This window comes from Phaenicophaeus curvirostris, chromosome 2 (assembly GCF_032191515.1).
Source record: "Phaenicophaeus curvirostris isolate KB17595 chromosome 2, BPBGC_Pcur_1.0, whole genome shotgun sequence".
NCBI classification, from domain to species: Eukaryota; Metazoa; Chordata; class Aves; order Cuculiformes; family Cuculidae; genus Phaenicophaeus; species Phaenicophaeus curvirostris.
This window is the reverse complement of record NC_091393.1, coordinates 112209096-112231409: the sequence shown is the minus strand read 5'-3', so window position 1 is coordinate 112231409 and position 22314 is coordinate 112209096. Positions and strand designations below refer to the sequence as shown.

Sequence of the window (22314 nt, the reverse complement as noted above, 5' to 3'; positions counted from 1 at the left end):
GAGCAGCCGTGGGGAAGGAGGGAAGGAGGGAGGGGGGCACCCTGGCCCCGTAACTTTGCGCTGAAGCACCAGGAGTTGTTCGCCCCCGGCGAGATGTGCGAGGAGGAGGCTGCTTCTCCCTCCTTTTCCAAACCCTCGGACGGGTTTTCCAAACCCGGGGAGGGCTGGATCCCGGGAGCGCGATGACGCGGGAGCGCGCTGCGGCGGGGATGCTTCTCAGCGCGCCGGGATGCGGGGGCTCCGCGGATTGGGGGGGGTGGGGGGCGCTTCCCGACGGCGGGGATTGCGGGAAGCCCCCACCCCACCCCGGGATGCTTTCTTACTCCCCATCTCTGCTTTCCCCTCCTCCGTGCACAGCGAGCCCCTGCGCCCCGCGTCGTCCCCGTCGCTCGCTGCCCTCTGCAGGGATACCCGTGCCTACGGGTGCCCCGCTGCAAGGCTTCCCCCTCTCCCACTTCCCGGGGGTGTCCCCAGCCCCTCGGAGTCCCCCGCTGTCCCTGCTGCCCCCCACGGGGCCACACCTCCCCCCAGAAGGGCTGTGTCCCCACCCCCTCTGCGTGCGGCCACCTGCAATGTCCCCCCACTCCCGGTCTGCACCTTGTGTCCCCCCCCACCCCATGAGCATCCACTCCTCCTTCTGCATCCTGTGTGCCCCCCACCCTATGAGCCGCTCTTCTGGGGGCAAACACGCCGGCATTCCCATTCCTTGGCTGCTCCTGCCCCGACGTGGGGAGAAATTGGAGGCGGGGGGGGATGGAGCCTGATCTTATGCAATTGCAGATCCTCCCTCCCCCCTCCCCACGCTTGGAAGAGCCGGTCCAGGGGCTTCTCGGAGGTGGGAGGGGGCTCTCCGCCTTCCCAGGGCAGGGACGGGGAAGCCCTCGGGGCAGCGGGTGGGAACCCGCATCCCGCATCGCCGGGAGCGGAGCCGGGGGAGGGGGCGGCGATCGCCGGCACCTCCAGGCGCTTCTGCTGACAGAGAAACCGCGCACATAACAGCGTAACTAACACGGTAACTAGAAAAAAATAAACCACGAAAACCCACTTTTCCCTTAAAATTGAAATGTGAGTACTTGCACGCAAGAAAAGGCCAAATATAGGAATAAATTCCCCGTCCTTGTGCAGAAAATGTTAATGTGGCAGGTGTGTTTAAGAGATGCAGGTACCTCTCTCAGTTATTCTGCTTGCAAAATATTTGTTGCAGTATTTTGTAGTGAGTGTTCCCGAGGGTAGGCGCTCCCTGCCTTCGTGTATTAGAAAGTTCAGCTCTCAGAGGTACCACCATCTCTTGATGGAGAAGAAAAAGTTACATATATTTACTAAGTGGAATGTGGTAGCAGCAAGTTCATGCTCAGAGAAAAATAAGTACATGAGAAAGCTTAGTCTTTGTAAAATAGATATTCACTGGCCCTTTCAGAATACATGCTCGCTAGTGGTTTGTTTCTGTGACACATTTTCAGACTCATTAGTTTCCACTACTATCCTTTCCTTGACAGAATGCCTTTTTTTTTTAAAGAACAGTTCATTTAAGAACATCATCAGTTTACTTGAAAGGTCTTCCAGTAGTGCTAGAACAGCACTATCCATTTCAGGTTTGTGGACTGTGATAAATTTTAATTAAAACTTTAATTACGTTTGCTTCTCCATTCAAACAAAGCATAAAGTACTCTGGGCTCATGCTGCTGTCGTGAAGAACAAGGAAACATGTTCTTGATCTTCATTGTGTTTCATTCCTGCCTTTTAATTAAGGGCTGAATCCTTATCTTTTTGGGCTTAAAATAAATTTAAGCTCACGGTTTTCTGACACGCAACTGCAATATTTAATCAGTTTTCTGGGCTGCCCTATCTTCTTGCCCCATACCAATGCATACCCACAGACAGCATTACACCACTGACTTTTTTTTTTTCTGATGTGTGTGTTCTGGAACATCCAGCTATTGACAGCACATCAGCTGTGCCGTCGAGCGACATCTACTTCAGACTATCACAGCATTACGTAACTTCGCAATGCAGAGCAAATCCCAGCGATGTCCCCGCTGCTCTGGTTTCACGTTCGCTATGTACACTCCTCTGATGTAATATGCCAGAAGAGCCGTAGCTGCTATCACACTGTAGTACCAACCAGAAGAAAAATTATGCTCTGGCCATAATGGTAAGACAAAGTCTGACTGTGGGATGAAATGGGATGAGGTAGGACAGAGCAGAACAGAAGGCTTCCAGTTCAGCTTGCTGAAATTAAGCTGGCTGTGTAGGATGGAAGCGACACAGTGAAGCTGGTTTTGGTGCTCTTTGGAAAAGGCGCCGCACGTATCCCAGAGTGTGACATCCTGCTGTCTGCAGCATGGCTAGGGATGTGCTGGGGAGCCCAGTGTGCTTTCCAGCACAGTCTCTCTTGAGGGCATGGCAAAAGGGCTGCAGCACTGTGCTCCCGCAGCTCCATTTCTTCTCTTTTCTCAGTGTATTTTGTGTGTATATATATATATATCCCTCTTGATTTTTCTTTCTGTCTGTACTCTCAATGTAGCTGCAGTCAGGATCTAAATCTAAGAATATAGGTTCTTCATAATAAACACATGAGTATGGTGAACTTCGTTGTGGGAACTTCCAAAATTTTTTACTTTTCAAGCTGTTGTTCTGGTTCTGCATTTCAGTTTTGGAAATCTGATTTTATGTCTGGCTGCACTGTGCATTCCTGTGTTTTTTTGTATTATATCTGTGCTTCACACTTCTACTTCAGTATTTAGTTTTGTAAATTTTGCAGATTCCCGTGGATTTCCAGAAGTTGATGTCACTTGGGCAAATAATAGTGGCTCATCCTCTAATTGTGGATTAAACTGCAATGCACACTAATTGAAATTAGAGTTAGGAAATCTAAAATATGAAAAGTAAATTTGTTTTAAAAGTACTTAGAATTGAAACACAGCAATTATCATAAGAAACTGTGCTTGTTGTCTGTAATGGCAAACATTTTCAGCACTAGCCTTTGTCCCTTTGTTTTCAATGTGTATTGTGCAGAGGGCTAAATACTCTTTGTCGTTTGAGTGGTCTAAACCCAAGCTTGTTTCAGTGTTTTTAATTGCCAGTGGGTTCTGCCCATTCCTTTAACTTTCTCTCACAGTAATAGTGAACAGCAGTCCTGTGCTCCTTCTGCGTTATTCCTTAGGCTTTGCTTTGACTGAGACTTCACTGTACTTATTTCATCTCTCTCCATTGTCTTGTGGGTCCACATTACCTGCATTTGGATACCTTTTGCCTAACATACCTCCTTTCTTTTTGCTTTCTTCCTGTGGACTGTAATTTTATTTATTTTCTGATCTTTGTGTGACTTAATTGCATCTTCGGTTTGCTTTTCTCTTCACCAGTTATCTTCTTCGCTGTTTATTTCCCTTGATCCTTGGGAGAGATCGTGACTTACTCTGTAGTTTCTCTGCATGGCATTGCTGAAAGCATTGCCTGGTGCAAGAACACAGCATGAGTAGGGAAGACTGTGAGCCTATATAGTGCTGTAAAATGTAAGGATCCAGATGGGCTCTCATCACAGGGAGGCGCTTTCTTACCTCATCTCTAACTCTTGTCTTTATTCATAGAAGGAGAGAATCTTATCTTTTGAATTTTATACTATTGCTCTGAGAGTAATAGCTATAATCCTTTCCAAAGATAATGAAACAGATGATAAAAAGGATATTTGTTCATGGAATACAAAATCTCCAGGTAGTGCTTCAAATCCATATTGCTTTTTAAGTTGCAGTTTAAGTTGCTAAGAATATATTTCTTCAATTTGTGTTTAAAACTTTATGTGGTCATTATCCACAGGATCTCTGCTTTCAGGAGATTTTCCACGTTTAAATATGAATATGACCCAAAGGACAATAATGCACATGCAGGAAATTAAGGGAGATTATTAGAGATGGTCTTGTAGCTGAAAGTTGTGAAAAGTAAATAGATTCTACGAGGCAGCTGAAGGAGGAAAAGATAGAAATCACTTGATACTCAGTTTCACTGCTGTGTTTATAAAAATATCAAGCTGCTTTTCTTTGTGATTATTCCCCCTAGGAAGGCAAGAAACAGAACATGTTTTATGAAAGAACTTGTAAAACCACAGTTAATTGAAATAAACAGCATTCACTGGGATTGAGGTGATAAATGCATCTTTTGTTGACCTAAACATGATGTGTTCTGGAATTCTGATATCAAGGAAAAAGGAGTATTATAGCTATTAGTGAAGATTTTCTGCCTGGAACAAACCTGATAAAGTTACATTTTCAATCCCAGACCGCAGAAATTTCACAGAACGTACTATAGCTTCCCCAGTTTCACTGTTTTGACAAAGCAAGTTTGCTACATTCTTGAGTTTGTCAACAACGTATGATTTCTGAAGTCATGAGAAGCTATAATTTGATGCAATTAAGTGGATGTTTTAAGATAATTGTAATAAAATATTTTCCTACTTGGATGATGAATAATTTTAAAATTGCCTTCTTTATTATCATAGTTATACCATTGTACAGTTTAATAAATACCAGAAAGAATTGCTGTGCCTATTTCTTGCTCGCTGACTTAGGTCTATTTTAAGTTAATTGATAAAAAGACCTAAAAACTGAGATCCGTGATGGAAGACTTATGAGTAGTGTATTAGTTCTTTTTGTTTGTTTGTTTAGTTTGGTTTGGGTTTGGTTTGATCCTACATCCCATAGTTAGGCACAAGAAAATACTAGAATTTTGTTTAACTCCCAATGAGTCAAGTCAACCAGAACAATAACAACAATGAATTGGATTACCTCAGTAGCTGGAACTTTGATGAAGAATAAACTGTCAAAATGTATACTCAGAAAGAAAACAAGCCGTGATGGTAATTTGCAGAGTTTAGACTAATAAATATAAGGGTCTAAACCTTTTTATGAAAATAAATTAGTTTTAACTGGCAGCTAAATAGGAAGTTATGTTCTAGAGATGAAAGTTTTCAGATTCATAAATATTTAATCCTGCAAGGGACAATAATGAGAATTTTATCCAAGGGTCTAGCAGAGTACATAACATTGACTCAGTGATGCCTCTATCTAATCTCCTTTTCATGTACCACATACATATTTTTGGGACCAAAAAAAAAATCAGTCTTGATTTAAAGACCACAGAAAATGGGAAATTTATCTCTGTTCTCCCTAAACTTCTCTAATACTTAGTTATCGTTAGTGTTAAAACATACACCTTGCATCTTGTGTACTTAATTACTAGTTCTTGAGCCAATTAATCCCTGAAGTAGTTGAAAGACTATTAAACAGGTCAGTTGTTGAGCCAGATGTGTGTAAACTATCTACAACTGGATATTAGTACCTAAAAATAATTTCACAAAGACAGTATGTTACTAGAAATATATATTTATTTTAAATAAAGGAATAGTGTTGCACTTGGCAGAAAACTTTTTTACTCAAAAGTAAATATTAAGTCATTCGCCGTATGGTGGAATTAAATGGCAGTGAGGAGAGCTGAATATTACCCTTTTTGTGGACTGCATTTGAGAATATCTGTGTATTTAATTAGGCTTTATTCAGAATGGAGTCCTCTAAAATTAGAACATCTTGTTTATAAAAGCTCTTAGAATACAGCATATTTCTGCGTATTCTTATCTACTATATTTAGAAATACAAAATAACTGAAGGCTCTTACAGGGTGCAATTTGGGATAATAGTAGTTTTCATTAAAATGCTTTAGTTTTTTTAATAGAAGTTGATATACATAGAAAGAACGTAACTTTGAAAAGTTAGTAAAAATGAACATTCTTACGAGGCCTTAACAATGAAAATAAAATCAGCTTACATAATGGGTAATGCTGCAAAAGTGCATTTGTGGAAGTATTGCTGATATCTAGCACACATCCAGTCAGTACTGCTGTAGTCGATGTGCTTTCATTACAAAAGGACATGTACTGTACTTTTTCAAAGAACTCATCTTTCATTTTAAACATATATTATTTTTTCAAATGATACAAATGAGTACTGGCATTCAGGAATTGTCCTGAAGTACGTGTCTTGGATTGTATAAAAGGCTTTCCATTTGAAAACATGATAGCCTGAAAAGGAATTTTAGTCTGATACGTCAAACATCAGCTCATGCTGATAATTTGTGCAAATCAGACTGATGTGTACGAAAGGATTGTATCTTCAAATGCCCTGTAACAACGTTTGACCTGTATTTCTCAGGTAGGTTTTTTTTGCATCTGACTTGGATATGTTAGTACTCTTGGATATGCTCCAAGTGTTTTTATCCTTTAGATAGAGAGAGATTCTACAGAATGTATAAATCACTCACTAAAGAATGGAAATATAGAGATCTGTGGCTACTGCAAAACATGGGCTTTGTGAGACAGACTATTCTAATACTGCTTCCTGCATAACATTTTCATGAGTAATTTATACACAGTCTTGTGCACGTACCTCATTGTAAGAGCAGAATGAAATTAAGGAGATGAAGTAATGCTGCAGTGTCTTCTTTTTACTAATACACTTACACATTTACTTGTTTGCATTTTTAATGGGAAGCTTAATGAGTTGTCTGTAATCCACCTGTGAATACTTAATAAATGTGTTAATATCAGTTGAACTTATTTCTGTCAGTTGCAACACAATGCAGCAATCTCCAGTTTTTACTTGAGGTTAAGAAAGTTAAAAGTTTTTCTGTTTTACTTTCTTGTAATTCTTCTGAGAGAACCTATCTCAGTTTTTAGTGTTTTATACTATTTTTTCCTCCCACAAACTCTTAACATAATTGTTCTAATCTGATTTCTAGGAATGCTTTGTAGTACTAGAATAGAGCTTGAAAAATTAAGATGACTACCATTTCAAAAAAGTAATATCCAAGCCAAGTAATGGGACATCATCTGCATGTTCTGCATCAGTGCCACCTCTTTCTACTCAGTTACTTTCTTACGATTTCTGTTGTGGGTGTAGACTTGTTTTCACATCCCTAGTCATCTTTATGCATACAGGTCTCTGATAAAACAGAAGCTCTTCACTCTAGCTTTTTGTGTTTTCTTGTATACCCTATTAGAACACCCGATCCATGACTTTTCTCACAAAGAGGAAAACATGAAAGGGAATCATTTAGTGATTCAGACATTCTTGTAGGTTATCATAATGCAGTGTTACAGTGACAGTGTATCAGAGCTCAATTCCAGATCTTATGGGATAGGAAGGTGTTTCTTCTTTTAAACAGTTTCATATACCTATCTACTCTTGAGTGTGTTTGTCCCAGCTGTCTGTCCAGCATTTAGGCACCAAGATGTTGTGTCTAAGTGTTTCATGCATAGGAATTCCTTGGGATAACACAGAGCACCGAGGATATCACGTAATGATTTGATCATGTCCCTTGTGTCACCTGTGTGCTGTGTTTGGGATATGCCTTCTGTGAACTTGGGTAAATGGCACATAACTCACTGTGAAATATGACTCATTTTATTTGCTGGCTTCTGCCTTCTTGAAGGGGAGAGCCTGAGCACACGGGGCTTATGTAAGTCTATTGGTGCTGATGGGATGCCCCCATGACTCTGGTGGATGCAGCCAGGCTCTTTCTGGTGGTGCCCAGTGACAAAACAAGAGGCAGTGTTGGCACAAACTAAATGCAGGAAGTTCCCTCAACATCAGGAAATACTTTTTCACTGTGAGGGTGACTGAGTGCTGGCATAGGCTGCCCAGGGAGGCTTCATCCTTGGAAGTACTCAAATGCTGTCTGTACATGGTTCTGTTAACTGGTTCTAGGGAATTGGCTTGAGCAGGAGCTGTTGGACAAAGGTGACCTCCAAAGGTCCCTTCCAAGCTCAACTATTCTGTGACTGTCACTCTGTCACTATGATCACATGAACTATATTGTAACATCAAAGGATGCTCTGCTGTGTGCTCCAGTGGTCTTGGAATCCAGTCCTTGGCATCCTTGCAGAATGAGAAAATTTAGATAAGCATGCTTTTGGCCTTGAAATCAGAATGTTGGATGTTTTACCTTGTTAAAACTTTTGTATTATGCACCCTTAAATGAGGAAAGTCAAAGAATCGCACACTGTTTTTCACATATACATAAAATATGCCTACTACCTTCTGTCAATGTTATTTCCAATGATACAACTGTATAAGTGAAGTGACAGAGTATATATGAATAGTAGCTACTGAGACTCCATTTTCTGCCACAGATATGGTAAGTAGATCACAAAGTAGCCTTTTTAATTTGTCATTTAAAAGTTTGGTTTAGAAGAGCTGTCTCTTGCTATGGTACATGTTGGGCGACTGCTTAACTGTTTAGTTCAATGGCTACTTTTAATTTATTTTAATTCTTGCCTGGGAAAATAAGATTGGAAGGAGTTATGATGCTTTACATTTTTCTCAAGTGTCTGCCACAAAGAGGTGCTACTGGAACATAGATCAATAAGTAATATTCGTTTCTACACGGTTTAAGAGGTGAACGTTGCTCATCCAGGCTTCCCACTCTGTTATATGAGAATGTAATCCTGAAGTGTCAGCAGGTGCTAACTCTGCCTCATGTCTTATCTCATCCTTCAGCTTTTACTGATCCGTTTTTTCCTCCCTCTCTGGCTCTGCTTCCTCTCTTTGATTCTGATCCAACAGTCTCCTTTTGCCTAAGAGTCTCCCTCTCCTTAACAATACCTGGCTGTGCTTGTTTGACCACGTTGGATGCCTCTTTCATCTTGCATTTTAACTATGTTTATCTGTTTGCTTTTTTAAATTGTGAGCTTTATAAAACAAGGATCTGGCCTTTGTACGCGTTCTAGGAAATGCAGCTCTATGTACAGTGCTATGAAGGTAAATATTTTTATTAAAATTTTACCAACATATAAGAGTCATTGTAACTACAGCCTGTGCTGAAAGACGTGTTCTGGGATTTCATGGAGTGACTTTGAACCAATGCATGTCTGATAGCAGTGACTGAGCGCATCTCCTGCAAAGCTAATTAGGATACATTTATTCTGCAGTCACTAGGTTGTGAATGAAGTGTGCTGACATACTCAAAACTAGCTCTAAACCGAATATATGATGTACCTGCAGCAAGCCAGACGCAGCAGTACAGCGCTTAGCATGGCTTAAGTACTCAGGTCTTCATCCTGCCCTTGAGCAGGTTACACAGCCCACACCACGTTCTGCTTTGTCCCTGGTGGGGCTGTTTGCAGTAGCAAAGCCAGCAGGTTAAAAGCTGCTTCAGGCACCTGCTCTGTTGCAGCTGCATGAGGTGTGGTGTAAATACACCCTACAAAACACTGTAAACAGCTGGGGTTTGTATCCAGATATTTCTAGACCAGTATTTTCAAAGAGAAGTCCATAAGAAATCACATTACAATATGAACAGATGTTGAATACAGCTGTGCCGTTCTATGTGTCTGCTTGTTTTGTCTGTGAAATTGCTCTCCCTAACTCCCTACATCTTAGTTGCAAGCCCCAAGATGTAGACACCGTGTAAATCTGCATAATAGGACTATAGTTTATGTATTTCTTTTTTTTATTTTTGTGTGTGTGTGTGTAATGCCTGGGTAAGAAGATGTGGTGTGGAATACTGCAAATGTTATAATAATTTAGCACAACATAATCTGCGTTTTTTTGTTTTTACATACTGTTATCAATGGTCCTCCTGTCATATGAGCGTATCACTTAATGCTATCCCACCTTTGTTGTTAATTAGCTTGACAAAATCTGTTAATGTGAGTCGTTCAGTCACAAAGCAGTTTGCTTTCTTTAGACAAGAATGAGCTAGAGAACTGTTATCCAAGTTGATTGCTGTTACTTGTGAGCTACATTGCTTTAGACTAGTACCTCAGTCAAGTGTTTTTCACTAACGTAGATTTTTTTCATAATATGCAGCTTTAAGTAAGTGAAAACCATTTAACAAGGTTCTTGTTAGTTGCATGAGAAATATGCAAGGTAAACATAAAATAATAAATTAGTTTTTATTTCAGTATCAAACTGTTCTATCGTTACTTTTTGTTGCTGTTTTAATGATGAAATACAAATAGTCAATTTGAAATAAAAAAACTTCTTGCAACTTCATGCACTTCAGATATGTGAAAAATAACTGTGTCTCACTATAGCTTGAGATTTAGTGTATGTTTTATATTCTGTGGTTGGCCGAGGAGGAGGCAGAAAGGTATTCTGAAAATTCCACTTTTTTTTCATATAAAATGCAAGGTGTTGCTATATGTTAATGAGTTCAGCCGTACACACCTCCCTCTTGCCAATAGGAGTGTATTAGTGATGACCAATAACAATAAGTCAATATCAGCTCATCTCCAGATAGAAGAAAGAGTTCAAGGTTGGTTTGGGATTATATGTAACAAGAGATGTCTGAAGCTGTTGCCCAATAAACCCAACTGTTTAGTGTTGTCAGCATTGATATATTTAGAAGAGCTTCAACATCTGAAGCTGTGCAAGACAACTAACAGATTTCCTATTTCTGCAACTCTGCATTTTGTCACTCAGAATAGTAATTGATGAGTTTCCTGATTATAGTAGGACCTACACAGCAGCAAGTAGCCATTTCAGTGTTGTACATCTGTTTTCCATTGAAAATACCTTCAAGAAGTCTGCAGAAATTAGCAGGTTTTCATTTTTTTCTGAGCGATTGAAGTTAGTAGTATCACCCTAGACACTTGAGTAATGTTGAATTTTATAATGTCATGTCTAGGAGAATAAAAAAGGGATTGATTTTACACAAGTTATAGGGGCAAAGTCACTGTGTGTCAACCGTGCTGTGGTAATTGGTCATGCTGCAAAAATTCAAATTACTTTAAAAGTGACTTAGATGTACACTGAAAGCTGTACAGTAAATTGAAATGCATGCCATTGTTAGGCAGTGGCATTAGCAGTGATGCTGGCAAGCGCAGATATCGGGAAGTATTTAGGAGCAAATGGGAGGGTGACTTGATGGTGCTTCATTATTAAACATTCTTACAGAGTTTAATATGAACTAGAAATTTGTTCTCTGAGTAAGTCACATCCTGAATTATCTGGACCAAAATCCAACATCATACAAATACAAAGACTCATTCTCTGAGCTGATCTGTCAGATCCCTACTGGAAAAAAAAGTGGATAAAGGAATGGATTCAAATAGTGCAAAGTACATCCTGAACCACCGAAACACTTCAGCGTGTGATTAGATTTAAATATATGGGAAAATCTGTTGATTTGAACACACGGAGCTGACTAGAAATGTAGGTGTAAGTGCTCAGCAAGCTCATAGCCTAAAGGAGATGAGACTTGAGGAGAAGGAGAAGGTGTGACCATGAATCATGTAGTAGATGTAGGCAGGATCTGATCTGCAAGGATTTCAGTGCTAGGGAGAAGACATTTTAAGTGAATCAAAAAGGAAGGGGGAAGCCAGGAAAAGCAGCAGGATAGGATCTGGTAGGTAGCAAATAGGTAAAGGTGTCAGAATCTAGGAAAAAACCAGGAGTTGACAGCCTCTCACAAAAAGGGTGATTAATTAGAAAATTACCAACACTTTCACCGCTTTTCACGATTTTTTAGGTGTGAAAAGACTTTGCAGGGAAAATTTGAATTTCCAAGAAACATTTAATTTGATAAATGCAGCTGATTCTTTTCACTTTTCTCTGAACAGCTTCTTCAGATGTGATAACAGCCAAATTGTATCAGAACTAAACTAGGGCAAAAGCATCTGAATTAGATGCTTAGAGAAAGCCATACTGAGATGCCAGTAGGTAGCTGAGCTGAGCTGGGATAACTGCTTGTATGTGTGTGTGAGATGGGTGATAGATGTAGCTATTGGGAAAGAAGGGGAATTGAGATGGTCTTAGGTCAAATACAAGTAAGCCCTAAAAAAATGACCAGATAAGTACTCCCAGTGCAGGCTTCCTCTGGCAGCAAGTTCTGTGTGAGTGCAGGGGAATTTGCTTGTCTAGAGGTGTTTGGGACGTGAAACTAAGTGGGGAGAAGGATTGAAAAATAAAATATGAAGCATTTGCATAAGACTTTATATGTTCTTTCATCATATGATTCATTGATCTTATAACTGAACTGCTGCTTTTAAAAATCTTGCTTTTCTGCAGTAAAAAGCTGTTGGTTTGAGGCCCTGATTTTGAAATATTTAAATGACAAGTTGCTCATTGTTTTGCATTTGTATTTATGTGCCATGTAGTTTTGCACTGCTGATGTCAGTTTTGAACGGGTTATGACTCCTACAGTATTGGCAAATCTATAGAGTTTGACAGGATTTCATTCACGTTTTATTACATGATGAAGCAGGAGGTAGAAACATGACTTGTCCAAGAGAACTGGTGGCAAAGCAGAGGATGGAAACTAAGACCCTGTTCATAATGAATTGTAGACGATGCTTTACCTATTTGCTTGATCACAGTGCCGTAGTGCAGTTGCTTTCATGGGAAGAACTCAGTTCACACTGCTGATTTGAAAGGGGTTGGGTAAAACCTCAAAATCTCTGTTTCTAGGTATTACAAGTCAAGGTGGAAAAACATTTGGCATTAGTGCAAAGTTTTCACCAATAAGCTATGGGTGTTTAAGCCCTGTACATCAGTGAAGGTCAAACTCTTCCTCAAAAAGAGTTGTCCATACAGTTCAGCTATAGTTCCGTATCAGTTATTGTCTTCTGCATCTGGCAGTGAGATGCTGCTGGGGTGACCAGTTTGGGGTTTGAAAAAGGGTGAAGATGCAGACCTTAGAGATTTGTATGAAAGCTGTGTCCCATTGGACTTCTGATGTGACACTGCTTTGTCCTGAGTGCAACTTGACGTCTGATTACCCCCGCACCAGGTGATCAACATTCCTGGCAGCAGGAGGATGAACAGTGGCACCAGCTTGGGCTGAGGCATAAAGAGGCATGGCTAGTTTTCTCTTATCCTGCTTTGCACATGGCCATACAAGTCCTAGGGTATGAACCAGATGCAGGCAAGGAGTTGTTTCCAAAAATGACAGAGGTTTTCTTTGGAGGGTAGCACCTTTTTTGGCAGTGGAACTGGGTTTCAGATTTCAGATTGAAATCACTGTGTAATCATCCTTTCATGGAGTAATGAGACCAATACAGAGCTGTAATCGTTGTCTGTCTGTGACCTGTTCCTGAGGCTTGTCTTTCTTCTTGGCTCTCTGTGGTACTTGGTATGAAGCTAAACACTGTGGTTATTTGCTATCTTTATAAATTCTTACAGAAGCAAGTAGTTAATCTTGAGTGCTTGCAGTTTCTGAACTGAAAATTAAATAAGAATGTTACTGTACTGAAAGTAATAATTATTATATTCCTTTAATATCAATTATTAGGCCGCCACCAGTGTAATTTTGGAATATCTATAAAGTGGAAATAAGCAGTTATTTGCATCTCTGACTGGTTACTGTACTTTTGCTGCTGAGATCTCACACAGATGATGGGGTGATAATGATGATCCTCTTGGTCTAGAGCTGATGAGGAGGTGAGTTGCAGAGCATGGACTGGGCTTTTTAAGCACAAAGTGAGGAGATGCATGTCTCTTATCTTTGGGTTTTCATACATTGGATTAATTACATCACTATATTACATTTACATACAATTATTACACAGTTGTAGTTGTCAGGTTAGTCATAGTCCTTGACATATTTTTCTTTTAAGATTTTTGCATAATAAAATGCAGGTTTCAACACCCCTTTACACATACGAAAATTGCTCATGCACACACAATTTCAAAGGACTATGAAAAAGAAAAGATTCTCATTTGGATTTGAAGTTACCTTTCAGAAAGAAAGCTGCAACTGAATTCTTTTTGGTTCTATGCTTTATGGTAGGCTATAAATGGAAGAGCTCTGCCATAATTTATAGCTGAATTCCCTTTTAGATAGGCTTTCTATCTTTTCACCTTGGACACAAGAAGCATTACCTAGAAATCAGTTTGACTGAATAAACAGGAACGTGATGATTTCTCAGTACAGTACAGTAAATAGTCGTAACCGGTTCCATTCTGCTGATCTATGGGTTGTGTCTGATATCTGTCACTACAGAAAGAGTTGGCAGGAGTGGCTGTTATCTGTTCTTGCTTGTTTCAGAGGGGAATGGTTATGACAATGTAAAGGCTGAGACCTGGTAAAAGTAGTTTTTTAAAAAGTACTAGAGCAGAAGAAAATGAAAAATACATATTTTATGTTGGATGGCCCAGAACTTGGGTGCTCCCTGTTTTTCCTTTGAAAAATCTCTATTTCTTTGGCCAACTGTGGGTGATCATTACTTCCCATTTATTATTATGGCAAAATATTTAAAAGTGGAGTCATTTGAGCACCAATCATACTGGATATAAGCCAATTCAATCCTATCAGGCTCCATTATATAGTTATTAAGTTTTGTCAGCCACGTCCAAATAACGGAGGACAAGAAATTAATATCTGCCATTTGTAAAAGTTGATTGTACCATTTTTTTCAACATAGCACGACTACAGAGCTTGTACTGCAAACTTTTCAGCTTAGGTATATATTCTGAAAGTAGAACCCCCCAGTCTGGTTGTTTTTCAGTAAAAGAGCTTGCCAGTTTTATCCTGTTCCTGTAGCTTCAGACTGTCCAATGGGACTTTTTAGCACTCAAAATTAAAAATTTAAAGGTATGCTTTAGCTTTAGTGGGGCTTTGCTTTGGCTGGAACAGCCCTACATCCCATGGCTATCTGAAGGGGCTCCGCCACTTGATACTGTGCGTTTTTTTCTGCCTGAAGCACTTTGCCAGCATATGCCTTAATGTGTCACTGCAGTTTTGCTTGTTCCCAGGGGTGACAGTTGAACAAGCGGGGAGGAAACAGTGCTCATCCTGCCTCTTTTTGTAGGCAGCTTGCATCGATTGGCAGGCAGGGCAGCGCCCTGCACTCTGCCATTCCTACAATGATTTGTCCAAATCTTCCTTCCACTCAGCTAAAATAAATACAAGCCATTAGTGGAGCAGCAAAATATGGCTAGTCGAAAGCTGCGAGCAGCCTTTTCTGTGGTGAGCAGATGAAGTAGCTGTTCAAAGGGGAGATTGCAATCAGAATATATTCATTAGCATGAAGTTTACTCTACTTGTCTACATTTTTTCTCTTATCAGATGGTTCTTTCTGGTTTTGTGTCAGGTAATCTCCTGTGCATCTGCATTGTATATATTAGCTCATGTCTAGACTACTTTGGAGAGAAGTAAGTACTTCCTTCGTTGGGGAATGGATGGCATGGAGGAAAACACGGAGGATGCTGCTGGGGTCCTGCTTCTGCAGCTGGTGTGGGCGCAGCCCAGCCTTAGGCAGGCTGGAGAGAGCCACCCCAGGGATGCACCCGCGAGCTGTGGCGCTTTGGCAGTCCAGTGCTCAGCTCGCCTCAGCACCCACTGGTTTAATGACAGCTGGCACCTACCATAAAGACACTCTGAGTGAATAAAGGTTCGAAGACAACACAGAGAGCTTGAATAATGACCCATTTTTCCTGAGAAATAAACATCCCACATCAGTTATGCCCAGGTCACAAGCTTAACCTCACATTTCCCCAAGATCTGTGTGAAGCTTTGTGGAAAAGTTTCTTACTCTGCTATTTCACATACAGACTCAGGATATTGTGCCATTACCTCTGCTCTGTCAACTGGCTCCAGAAGAGCCTAACTTACTTTTTCCTACATTATTAATGAAGAAATTTCTAAAGCTACCTCCTACCTCTGTGCAGAATTTCTATATAGTATAGCATGTGGTATATAAAGTTTATTAAAGTTAGTACCAGTGTGCATACCTGTGTGGGAATCTGGGGATCTGAGGGGGATCTTTTGAGATAGATTTAATTTAATTTAAATTTAGTTTAATTTAAATCCTTTTAAAAGGATTCTACAGCTCACTGCAGAAACTTCAACAATTTTTCTTTGGTTTATGTTGTAATTCTCCTTCCAGTGCGCTTCTGATAAAATCTCAGTAGAATCAGTTCTACTATTGATTATCTGTTATAATCAATAATAAATAATATAAAGTTTCTTTAAGTGTCTAGGTCCATGGATCTTATTTCTTCTGTATAAAATGAGAGATCACATTTTTGTAGCAAAGTGAATAGCAAAGAGGAGCTCTCATGTTTCTGATGTTCTTTGAGAAACGCTATTCCAAAATAGTTCTATGTATAGATACTGTTAGTCTGGAGAATTGTTATTCTTTGGACACACAGCTGTGTTAATAAGATACTTTTATGAAGAATGAGAAAGAGATAAGAGTGTTATTACCTTGAATTACACAGGAATACCTTTTGTAGTTGATATCCACTACCAATTTTAGTCTGAAGTAGTGTTCAAGTAGAGGCATGTCCATAGTGACTGAATCATTAGATGAGTTTGGAAGAATTACAGAAGCTTGAAAGATGACAGTTATCAAGGCAGTAAAGGCAACTCTGTATATGTAAGAATAGAAGAGTAAGCCTGAGACTGAAACCACAGCTCCATAAATGGACTTAGTGCACATGGTGTTCCTACGCACAAAATCCAGGGGGTAATTACCTTGCCTAATCAGGCACAAAGGAGAACTGTCCCAGGAAGAAATTACCTCATCCTGGGATTGGAACTCGAACAAAACTTCCTGGTCCTGAGAAAGGTATATTTACCTTTCCCAGGGTTTCCATGCTGTGACAGCCTGATTACAAGGCACTTGGTGGTTAATATCTCCGTTTTGTCTCAGTGATGCAACAAGCTTCAATTCTTTTTCCAAAAGCTCAGTACTGTCTGAAATGCCACTGTGTGACCCATGGAGCTTGCTTCTTGAGTAAGTGAAGCTGGAAGGACAGCCTACGCAGTTTCCAGGGTGTCGGAAGCATTAGGAAATACTGACAAAATCAGTGTGATGAAATAAATAGTATTCTCTGGCTGCTCTTTGTCTTACTTCGAAAACATTACTTTTTATGGCCACAGATTTTCCAGTGGGAAACAGCGAAAGTACTTCAGGACCAACTTTGTCTACACTTCCCCTGGTCCTAGCTCCAATAAAGTATTAGGCTCCTTGTTTCCTATAATGGTGCTAGAATTAAATACTATTTTCTGACAGAAAATCACCTACTGATTTAGTGCCTAAGCCTGTTAATGCTAGTGCTACATAACAGATCCACATCAGCATTTTTTGATGGATAAATAGTTGTTGTGTTATGTATATCTGAGGCATTATGTGTGTTATGTATATCTGTGCATTTGCGGCACATGTACTTGTATTTAGCTGTCTAAAAAGTGCTCTGTCAGAACATACCACAGGTATCTAGGTGGTGGATGTAGTTTTGCTATTTATATCATAGTGTTCTACAAATATTAATAATGCTGCACTTCAGAATGACTTCTAGACATAAACTTGTAAAATAACTCCCAACAGTTCATCTTGATAGTCTGTTGAAATTGGACTGCTCTGACTATACCCCCTTCAGGCTGACTGCCAATATCATATTTTATCCTGAAATTCCGTGAGGAGACACTCAAAATAAACACTGCACTAGCAACAGCTTGCATTATCTTTAAGGCAGCAGCTAGCATCAGTTTCACTTCAGCCTCTCTGTGGCTTTCTTCATTTGAAAAATCCATGAAGTTTGACCTTTTGGATACATTTTGCTCTTATATATTCCCCTTGTTGATTACAGTGGGAACTGAATGGACGTAGCTGAGAAGAGAATGGGTATATCACAGTTGCTACCCTGTTACAACTAAATTATCCTTGTTTGTCCCATGTTGCCCAGCATCAGCCACTTTATATAGTGCCTATCTTGTCACTAGCTTGCTTTCAGGGTAGAAAAAAATACAGCTATTAGATTTGCATTTGAGTTTTCTTTGGAAGAAAAAAAAAAAAAAAGCAACCTGGAAATGACAGGATTATTCCAGGCACCATTTCAGAGATGTTCAGCATTTTGTTCTGCAAACACTTTTTCTTTGCTGTTGCTTTTGAAAATAAGCTGATCCTGCAATTCACTATTAAAGGTGAATATGATCAAAATAACCAATCATCAAGGTCAGCATACCCTTGAATCAGAGAAGTTTGCTAATTCTGAATTCAGTGTTTTTTCAGAAGTAGCATGTTTCGCAAGAATAGAAGAGGTAGAATGTAGGATTGGGACAATATGAATGCGCACATACCGTTGCCAATGAAAGCAAAGCTTGCAGGTCTAATTTTAGGCTTTTCAGCCTTGGTATTGTTCCTTACAGCACAGTTATTTTCCATATGATACAAAGCAGTCCTTTTTTCAAGTTTTATAAACTGCTTTAGAGAGCAAAAGCAAGGACAAAGTGAGTATATGTCATGGTTGAAAGCAAATCAGAGAAGCTTAACTGAGGCTGAAGTTAATGGTGATTGCATACCATTTCTATATTCAGAGGACAGTTCTTTAAGAAAAGTAAGAATCTAGAGAAACATGTCGTGACATCTGCAAGCAAAGAGAGTTACGCAGTGTCTGAACCGGGACCCTTCAGTATGACTGGATTTGCTTTGACCCATTTAATTATTTTACACTCTGCTTAGATGCTTGGTAACTTAGACCTATTAAAATGTCAAAATGACCTGTGCTGTTTGAAGAAGTAGAACTCGGAGGGTGTCAGCCTAGTTCTTGAAACTAAGCATTGTAGATGCAGGGGGGGTGTTGCAACTAATTATTTATGTAACATCAGATAGAAGCTGATACCTTTTACTGATACATTAAAACAAGATGGGTTTATAGAAATATAGGAATATAATACTGTAGAAATGCTTGTGTTCTTTCCTATATATGAATTACTACGTTCTGGAGCCAGTTGGTACTAAGCCATTCCCCATGGAAATGTCAGCAGGTCAATGGTACTAACCTGTACAAAATATTAAAAAAACCTTTAAAATAATTAAGTTAACATAGTCCCCATTTTTCATCCAAGAGAAGCTTATTAACTCTTTGAAACAGGTTGGCAACTGGATGTGCATTGGAAAGAATTTCTCGGTGGGAGTCTGTGCAAGGACTGCTCTAGCACTGAGCTAGTATTCTGTCCCACAAGTTCAGCCAAGATCCACTGCCTGCTCATTGGAATTTACCAGCCGGGTAGTACCCACATTTGGGTCACAAGGATTAAAGCACAGTTTGGCTGTAGGCTCTGCCGTTGTCCTCAAACTGGGTGAGTCAACTTAGTTTGAGCTCAAGAAGTGAAATTTTTTTTCATACCTTTCTAGCTGTCTAGAAGTTAAAAGTTAGTCTAAACTGATTGTGTAGGCTCTCTTGTTAGTTTAACAGGAGTACGCATCTCCAGAGAGCAATTTATTCCACTTATTTTGTATATATACTTTTAACATGAGATGAATTGTCTCTTGGTGAACAGGGTGCCTGTTTTTCTCCATTGCTCATTGGAGCCTTGATGACTAGTTTAGATTAGATCCTCAACTTCTAATGGCTACCACCCAAGTAGAAGTAACCTGGATTAATCAAGTTCCCTGCTACTGACTATATAACTTTCTTGTTATTATTCTTTGCGTGATTTGTGGATGCTGTGTTAGAGCCTTCCCTTGGTTTTTCTTTGTAGTCATTTCTACTAGTTTGGCAGCAATAGTACCATTGCTTAGGTTTCTGTTGTCCCTGCTCATATGAAAGTTTTAAAAATTGTGACTGATTTTTATTATTTACTGTCATCATTAATAAAAAACACAACAAAACAAAATGTTTTGATTCAGTTTCTTGAGAGAACAGATTAAGTTACAGGCTGGCAGTTTGATGTCCTGGATTCTGGCCAGCTTCTTGGAGTCATAAATCAACCCAGCGCCTTTGAAGTTAGGGGAGAAGAATGTCTCTAAAAAGTTTGGAGCAGTGATACTGGAATAGGGTGGAAGTATGACATCAGCGAAGGATAAGCAGACTTTTCAGTGGCTTTATTTAGTGGAAGGCACTGATTTGATGATTTTGTAGTTGGTTGTTGTGGGGATTACAGCTCCTCAGGGCTTTCCCATGCCTGTAAAGTTTGACATTTTTTTTCCTTTTTTTTTTTTTTTTGGCAACAGATCTATATGGCAAGCAGAGAAGTGAATTAATTGTTCCTCTTAAGCGTAAAAAAGGTTTTTCCTAGATGTTCTGAAGTTTTTTTGAGAAGTATAGCTAGTTTTTAAAAGAGAAAATACAAATACAAATAACATCTCTGACCTCAATGCCTTTTCCATTTCTATTTTATCCATTTTTTTCAGAGACAGACTTGTGGCTGCAAGAATCAGGTTCATTTCTATATTTATTCTGCCAAACAAAACCAGTTCAAGCTTCCAACAAAAAAACTAGGCAATGAGATGGGTGGACTATGGTAGCTAAAGTGACACACAAATAGGTGCACTTGACACTGCTTTGTTAGGGTTGAAGGAGAGGGATGTAGACTAACGTAGAAAATGTAAGTAACAACCTTTACCCCTGGTAGTTTGAATTCTCTTTTTCTGCTTGAGGGCATCAAAATTAATCTCTTCACTTAGGCTTATCATCTCATCCCACACTCCTTCCTCCCATCCCACTTTTTAGGTGGTTAGATTCACCAAGACCCTTCAGGATCTGAAAACGTGCTGTGTGTCTCATTTGCTCTTATGGCTAATGAACATAGTAGGTTGTCGTATTCTTCCTGATCACTGACAGCTCTTCTCTGTGAGGGTTTTCCCCTCTGGTCCACAGGGATTTGGGATATTCAGAGAACTGCACGTACACGCACAAACGCTGCACGTTTGGCCACATGTGAGGGAGACTTTTGTATCACTCCTGTCTTGCTTTCTGCATCTCGTGCCTGCAAATCACGGTGTTTCGCAGATGGCTGCCTTGGGTTATTGAAGCTTTACACAACATAATTATAAGCTACATAATTCACTTAGCTTTACAACCTGTTTTTTAACATAAAATGCTCTCAAATGTTGTATAGCGTGCAGCATCATTTAAGCATGCTGGGGCCTGCTCCCGGTCCCTCCCATTCAGCAGCTGCCTCTCGGCAAGACGCTGGCAGCCTGGACGTCCGTCCTCTCAGCTCTTGGGGAGTGGTTGTGTTATCTTTGTGCCTGAAGATGCCAAGATTGTTTAAGTGTCAATGAGACGTTGCCCAGATGAATTTCTCTGCGGCTTAAGCAAGCCTGCCTGTTTTTTTTTTTTCTCCTTATGCATACACCTTGCATGCTATGAACGTAGCTGCTCCCACTGCTTCTGCTGATGAAAAGCCAAAAAAGGAAAAGTCCAGATAAATCTCCATGGATGATGAGAATTGGTGTTGGATAGAGAATAGGAGGCAGGTAGGAAAGAAGGAAGGAAAGTGGGAGAGTCGGGATGATCTGATACAGATTACTGGGACGGGGAGAAAGCCAAAGGTGCAGGGAAAAGATTGAACAAGGAGGAAGAGGAGGGACAACTTGGGGCCAAGATTCACAATCAATTTACTGTTACATAACCATCTTTCTGAGAGCAGAGCCATGGCATTACTGGGGAGACACTCTTAACGCTAAGTATGTCTGCATAATAAAACCAGCTTAGCCTGTATTTATTTTGTGTGTACATCTGTATATGTGTCGGTGTTTCTCAGCAACATTATAGCTGTTAATTTCACTGGGCTATTCAGGCATGTTCCTTACCCCACTCTATTAATGTGCATTCACAGCTTGGCACTTGCAGCTCCCCAGGACTAGCATTTATATGATATACGATTATTAATGTCCCTGGCTGTTTTTCTGAAGAGTCAAACACCAACCTGAGTGTTTCATGGTGGCAGTGTGTGGGAAATTGGGACCTTCAAAATGTTAAGAAGTAATACCATGTAAAAGAAGGCATGGAAGCACAGGCTAGCATTACAAAGCTCAGTGCCTGGCCTGCTTTGTATGCTGGTGTCATGTTCTTAGAAAGCAGAGGTGACAGAGTTTAAGTTGCATTTTAAGCAGGGAATACATCAACTAAATACTTCAGATGAGATTTGCATAGCTAGTTAGATACTCGGTGAGATTTCATAAGAGCACTCAAGCTGCCAGAGAGATGGTTGATGGATTTATATTGAAAGCCACCTTGACTTACTTGAATAGTAATGAACCAAGGCAATGAGACAACAGCATCTAAATTAGCCTGTAGTCCAGACCCATAGAAATGCTTACACATCTCTCTAAATTTGGATCCTTACATTGCTTGCCTTGAAGTCTATGGTTTTCCGTTCAAAAAAAAAAATCCCACAGAATATAATACTGGTTTTTATATTTTTATATATTTTATTTTTGATCCTTTTCCTTGAATCTGTTTCTTGACGTAAGCTTAGTCCCCCTCCCATTCTCCTTGGCCACGCTGCTTTGGTCAGGAATTATGAAGGGATTTTTTCCACCATTAAATAGCAGGCAGATTTCCTGAATATAATTTTTTCTGTATGCCCTTT

General features: G+C 39.9%; 1 protein-coding gene across 3 annotated transcripts in view; it reads left to right on the top strand.

The window, feature by feature from the left end:
- Nucleotides 1-22314, top strand: part of VSNL1 (visinin like 1) — a 90036-nt gene that overhangs the window by 1347 nt on the left and 66375 nt on the right. The gene's annotated exons all lie outside the window — the stretch shown is intronic.